Source organism: Dysidea avara, chromosome 9 (assembly GCF_963678975.1).
Source record: "Dysidea avara chromosome 9, odDysAvar1.4, whole genome shotgun sequence".
NCBI classification, from domain to species: Eukaryota; Metazoa; Porifera; class Demospongiae; order Dictyoceratida; family Dysideidae; genus Dysidea; species Dysidea avara.
This window is the reverse complement of record NC_089280.1, coordinates 17,097,867-17,105,205: the sequence shown is the minus strand read 5'-3', so window position 1 is coordinate 17,105,205 and position 7,339 is coordinate 17,097,867.

Sequence of the window (7,339 nt, the reverse complement as noted above, 5' to 3'; positions counted from 1 at the left end):
TTTAACGTCACATCATTTTATCAACTAAAAGAAAACAAGATTGTCCAAGTGTAATTCTGATGACAAACTTGAGATCAAGAACATTTATTGTTGTTGAGCAAACATTAAAAGCATGGTTCACTTTGACCTAGTTATAGTGTCACATGACCTGGAAATGGAAATAGCTGTCTTACATATTCACATTAAGCTAAGTTATTATGATCAATGCATTAAAAGTGGAAACAATCCCTAGGCTTTATGCAATTATTCTACTAGAATTCCTTCACTTCAAGAAGAGTAGCAGAAGGAAGTTTAAGCTCAGTACAACATAACAGCAAGTTCAACTTGTGAGACAGTAACTAGCACGACACCAAGCAATGGTAACTGCAGATGTTCACATGGCATTGCTTCCTACAGACTGATGTTTCTGGGCTTGCTCCTAATGGCAACACAAGCTTGAATATACTATACCTGTACGTTGCCTTAGTTGTATTAAAGTTAGCTCACTTTGACACGCAGTTCATACTGTATTAGTGTTATCTCTCTGAACTCTTTGTACTAGTGCAAAAAAAGCTGTTATAAAATAAAATATCTTTGTAACAGGATTCAAACTGGGTATGGTTGTTAATCTGGATGACCTATTGACTCAATGGATGTGGCCCAGAGTTGACATGGGTCAGAAAAAGAGAGATTTTTCTGATATGGATAAACTTTCTTGACCCAGACAAAAGTGACTAGTGATCCAGAAAATCTGGTAATATGTGTGAAATTTAATTACAATGTGCTCTACCATGTAAGGAAGTCAACAACACATGTGTATGTCACATGTTGTTTGTTTAATCATACAGTACAATAGTACTGTATATTAGGGATCATGGAGGTTTACACTTTCTCACAAAATATATTGACCAGAAACAATACTTCATGGGGCCTTGGCAGTATTGGTTAGAAATCAGGCCCAAAAGTGTCTTCACTTATTCAGTGGAATTTCTGCTGACTGACCGACTGACCGATGCCTTCAGACAAGTGTAACTCAAAAGGCTACAGGGTTTTTTTTCACTGTTAAATGTTGCTTCAGCCTGACAGGTGCCTTTTGGCATACTGCAGTGTGTACAATACATGCATCATGGACTTGCTTTTGTCCTCCTTTGTGTCCTATTTCTTTTCACTGGCAGCACAAGGTGCTGATCCATGGTAGTGCAAAATGGCTTCCCTGTGGCTAACTATCATGTTTATAATGGGAATCATCCATATTTTCTGTAGTGACTGGATTAATTGTAGAGGCACTTCTTATACTGTTCTTCATTAATAACACTGTGTAATAGGCTGAACATATGGAACGAAGTGTAATGGCCATGGCCACCTAAGTAATTGATGGTTGGGATGCACATTTAGAAACTAATTTTAGATGATTTCACTATGTTATTACTTATTAAACAGCCACTTACAGTTTTTGAAAGAAATGTAGAGAAGTGACTGTTCTATTAGAGTAGTTGACTGCTCTATTAGAGTATCTCAATCTTTTCTTGCTAGCATTGACCCCTTGTTCCACTACCTATGGACTGACGAAGCTGTGCATACCACATCAAAAGAAAGAATGGCACCGGACCTTTTGTTTTCATCTGAATGCACTCCCCAACTATCAATTACTGAAAAAGTGAAGTGGCGATTATGCTTCATTTTCAGCTAGACACAAAGGTAAGTCCATGATGTGTACATTTTATATACTGTGGTATGCCAAAAGGCACCTTTCAGGCTGAAACGATGCCAAACAGTGAAGAAAACAAGCCTGTAGCCTTAGTTGTTGAGTTCCACTTGGCTGAAGGCATCAGCCAGTCATTCAGTCAGGCAGTAGAAAATTCCACTAATTAATAATTTATAGTAACATATTAGAAGCATTTCCATTAGTTGTACCCAACAAGGTACCATGAAGGTATTGTGAGACTGGTTTCTGGTCAGTATTTTTTGTAAGAAAGTGCAAACCTCAATTATCCCTAATATACAGTACTACTGTACTTTATGATATCAGCAATTCACTCACTACTATTCTGTGTTGTTGTCTAACCTTTATCTCCTCTACTGCAGTACACAGGATAGTTCTTAGAATTGCTTTTGGTGTGTGTAGGGTTAGAGCTCTTGGTGAAGTGTCAGCTGTGCTTGTTTAAACTTCTTCGTCTAATAGTATAACAACTTAATCACATTTAGTGTATAACCACAAATTACATCTACCTTTTCTTTTCTTTGGCATTATGCACCATCTTAGCATGGGAAACAGATTTGGTACTGTGAAACGGAAGGTGACCAGAAACATCATCTTTAACAATAAGTTTTCTACTCTCTTAATAAACATCCACTTCCAATGAGTCAACAGTAGTGGGAGCTCGGGCTTTACATATGTATGTAATTTTCTTTTCTTATTGCCTTTTAACAGATTCAAGCCATTATAACCATTCAATAAGTTATTACCTACAAAGAACAAACCACATGTAATGCTATAGGTATCAGTACTTCCCCATGTGGTGTATTTCCTCATAATCAAATTGAAGCTAATATACCAGAATTAATTACTTGGGGGAAAGTTTTCTTGTGAATGAAAATGAGAAACTTGTAGTGGTTTAATTACACAACAGACAATGTAATAAACACCTGGAAACTGATAGGTAGGAAGTAAACAATAGGGAATTCAGCAAGTCACAAATGGTTTATTCTACACAATGCCCTCCAATTTCTTACTCTCCATCAAGATTCATCATGAAGCTGCCATATTATTGTCAGCAAAATGGTGTGGCAGTTATCAGTAAATTTCAAAGTACAATCTACCATTTAGAATTCAATGGAAATGGTATCATGGTACATAAAACAATAGTAAAGATGATGTCTCATGGGGGAGTATATACTGCACTGGTGTTAACTCCATATGTCACTATTTGAAATCATTTACGTGGCTATATATATATATATATATATATATATATACAAGCGAATGATTTTGCAGGGATGGTATACAGTGTGGGCTTACCTTTTCTCTCATACAAAACTACACAATACATTAATGCACTTTGTATGAAATTGCAAGAAGTATAAATCTCTACTTATATTGTTTTTATGGTAAATGAAATTGTTTTTGATTCTAAGACAGCCACCACCACACAAGCACTGAATAAACTGCCAGCATAAAATACACATGTGCATACAAACACGTTTTGTATGAAATTGGACTAAAGAAATGTTAAATTCCATGTAAAGGCTTTAAATTTGTTGACAATACAGCTATTCAGGATATAGGCTGCCATATTTAGCTCAAACCTGTAGCTAATAGGTGATAGTTAACACTCATAAGATGTGTAGCTACATGTAGTTAGACTGACATGTTGTTTTGTTGTATTATACAGATTATGAAGTCCCATCATGTTGAAGCAGTATCTGATGTGTGATGTACAGACTTGATCCTATTCTTATGTTGTTTATATCTTTCTATAAATTTGTAGTTACACAAGTTGTCGTTTTGTATAAATGTTCATCTCTCAAGATGGACGTTCTTGTGTAATCTTTTGTGGCCAGTATTTGCAAAAATTTATGATGGCTGATCAGCCAAGGTGTTCAAATCAAAAGTGATGCTTTACTTGCAGCTAATTCAACAAGTGTTTGTGCTTGTACATCTGCAGAATTGTCTGGTGAGAATATATCCAGCAACAAATACAGGTAAAAGTTACAACATACCCATGAAATTTAAATATTTAGAAGTATTGTAACCAAGGGATGCAAGCCCTAAGGCAAGCTGTTGTGTGATAATGTGTGCATTTGCGGATCAAAGGTTGGGGGTACAATGTACTGGCTTTAATTATGTTAGTACAGTGCAAGCCTTTAAATGATGGTGATAAAAACACAGTCAATTATCTGTGTTTGTATTGCTCCTGTGGAAGTATCAATGCCAACGTATGTAGAGCATTATCCATGCAAATGACCATAGAATTTAAGAACCCTTGGAATCTGCACAGATTGTGACATTTGCTGTGTTGAAGTTATATGCATACATGCACTCTAGATGTTTCTTTTTGTCTCCTCAAACATTGGTTGCTTGTTAATTTCATGATAAGCAGATATGCATGTGTTTTCACAGATAAATTAGTATATCCTCCTTCAGTTTACTTGAACATTTGATGATTGTAAGTTACAGCTTTACTTGCATACAGTATAGCAAATATTATTAGTATATCAATACAATAATTACCTGTAGTTACTAAAGTGTGATTCTGTACAAAAATAATTTCATGCTGCACCTTAAATGGCATCATCAAGTGATTCATGTGCAAAATGCATTACTCACATCAGCACATATATGCAAAGAATCCATTAGAGCTTTTAAAAGCTGCGAGGCCCTCACACCCCCAGAATGGCATGTATTCTGGTTAGCCTGCATATTTCAAGAAGCCATTGTGTCAATTTCATTGTTAAGATGTTCCTGTACTATATAACCTCTGCTGTAACTGTACAGTAGGGATGGAGTGATGCCTGAACTGTTTGGTTATCGATACTGACTGTGAGAACTTTGCCAAGTGGTTGAAAATAATGCATGCCAAGCAGTAATAACTTTATAGCCTTTTTGTAATATATTTTCAAATGCAATTGGCTGCTTTGAGTAACTAAAATGCAAGTACTGATCCCCACCCTATATTGATATCAGGACACCATAAATGCGCCCACCACAGTATAAATCACAAAACAATTACAATGCAAGATCACTTCTTTAACAGATCACCTCACCCAATGCGCACAGTTATACCACTAGATGCTATTAGTGGTACTCTGGTATGGCAGCAGTCAATCCTATATGACTGTAACAGTCTGGAGAACATAGCATACATGACTTGTGGTTGTAAAATCCTTTCAACATTATGAAAGAAGCATTCTGATTGGCCAGTCATTTTCCCTGCAAGTCGTGCATGCTTTGTTCTTATGTTCACGTGTAATGTCGGACTAGTGTAACAAAATCTCCTATCCTCACGAGTGCATGTATGTTAAATACTCTTATAACAAACTCATGACACGAAGACAGGTATCTCAGTATACCCCAAGTCAAAAATTCAATGCCAATGTAAAAACACACTACGTACACACCAATACAACTACCATGCATATTCCCATACAGTACAATTTTCACTCATTGTAATACTGGTAATATGATCCACTAATGTACCTGTCTCAATACACAAAACACATACCATTAAATTTTGTTATGCTAGTACCAGCTGTTGGTTCCAACTTAAACAACGGTCCACCATGAACACAGGAATTCTTCACAGCATAGCTATTAATACTAGGCTGTTCTTTAGCCTTTACACAACCCTACACAACCCCAAATCTGGATTCAAACTATGTACGAATAAGCATGTACCTATGTTGCAATTAAACTAAGCAGCTGATACTTTATGTTCATTGGTTATTGGGTCCACTTTCAGTGCTAATGAACTCTCAAGCTAGCTACTTGTTTACAATGTGACATGCAGTCAGAGTACCCTTGTTATGACAGAATGTACACAAGCACAATTAATAGACACTTATGCCTGTTTGAACTGGACCAAAAGTAATTTACACATGCATCTGTTAGGTAATTTATATTGTAAATTGCAAAATAATGATAAGTGGATGGGCATAATGAAGAGATTTTGAGAGAAATTCTGAATAGAATAATAGTTCAGTAGAAATAGGATTGAACCCGGAAAAAATTCGAAGAAAGCTGATTTTGGTATCATTAGATAGCAAATTTTTTACAGAACAACATATCCAAAACCCCTGAAATCCCCTATGAGGAAAATATTTTATACCCAATTTAGTTTGAAGCATATGAAGTCCCTAAAAATGAGCAGAATTTTTGTTTATACTTGTGTAAAAAATGTGCTAACCAATTTTGAAATGACTCAGCAGTTTTTGGGAGCAAGTTAAAACTTGCGTGAAGTTTGTGGGCCATGTGTTCAGTTACTTAAGCAGTTTTTTGATGAAACGTGTACCTTCGTGAGGTTTGGAAGCCATGTGTTGAGCTGCTGGAAACTGAGGTTTGTTACACATCATGTTGAAGCTACAGCTAGGTTATCTATAGTTTCTACTCATTTTGATATAGATTCAAATGGCTGAAGGGCACCCTACTAGTGCCTTCAGGAAGGATCACTGTGTAATATGCAAGCTGGGGTTTGTAAATAAAGAATCAGTTCGTGTAACAAAGAAGGGAATATTAACCATCATGGAGTGTTGTGAGAAATATGGAAGAGATGACCTTTATATCTATCTGGATGAATGTAACAGTACTGACCCAGTTGAAACTGTTCTAGTACATCCTGAATGCCGTAAAAAATTTACTGACAAGAGAAGGCCCGGTCCTCAAAATCCTGTTGCTGCTGATGAAATTCCAAGTGCAAAGAGATTACGATCCACTACAGCACCCTTCAACTGGAAGGAAGATTGCCACTGACTCTCTTAATCCCCTACTAAGGGGCTGGAAGCTAGATGGTTCAAAGCTGCAGCCAATTATGACAGATTTAGAGCTAGCACCAGAGAGCTTACTTAAATTTGTTTGATGTAAATGCAAGCTTTCTACTACAAATCCATGTGGTAGTAATATATGTTCTTGCCGTAAGCATGGACTAAAGTGTGTAACAGCATGTGATGATTGCAGGGGAGAAAGTTGCAGAAATGCTGAAGAACCCGTTTACAATGACATTGACAATTCCATTTTTTCAGATTCTATGTGAGAGCCACTTATATGATTTCTATGATCTGTGGATAAGTGGCAGTCGCATTGAGTCCATTATATTGATGCTACAAATATTTTTGTGTTTTATTTAATTTATTATGTGAAAAGTTTTTTGCATTTTGAGGTCTTAATAGCAAGAGTTAATAATAGCTATGTAGCTACTATAGATGTCCTAAAGTAAATTGGGTATAAAAAGTTTTCCCCAAGGGGGATTTTTGGGGATTTTGGATATGTTATTCTACAAAAAATTTCCTTTCCAACGATACCAAAATTAGCTTTCTTAGAATTTTTTCTGGGTTCACCCCTTTTTTGAGCTAAATCTACCGGACTATAATGGGAAAATTGGAGCATAATTCCCACAAGTCTATACCTCTTTTTCAGTGCATCTTCTCCTGGCTAACTGAATGATACCAAAGGGTGATTGTTGATGGAGAATCATTTTAGTGCAGGTCCCAAATTGACACAAGCAACTCTAGAATCCCTACAACTGCCATATTGTAATTATTTTTTATATGGCCCTTAGTATAAGGGCATAGGGCATTCGATTTATGAATTGTGCTTGCTAATTGAACTCCTGTATTGGCCACCCTTGTATTGAATGAAATATAATAC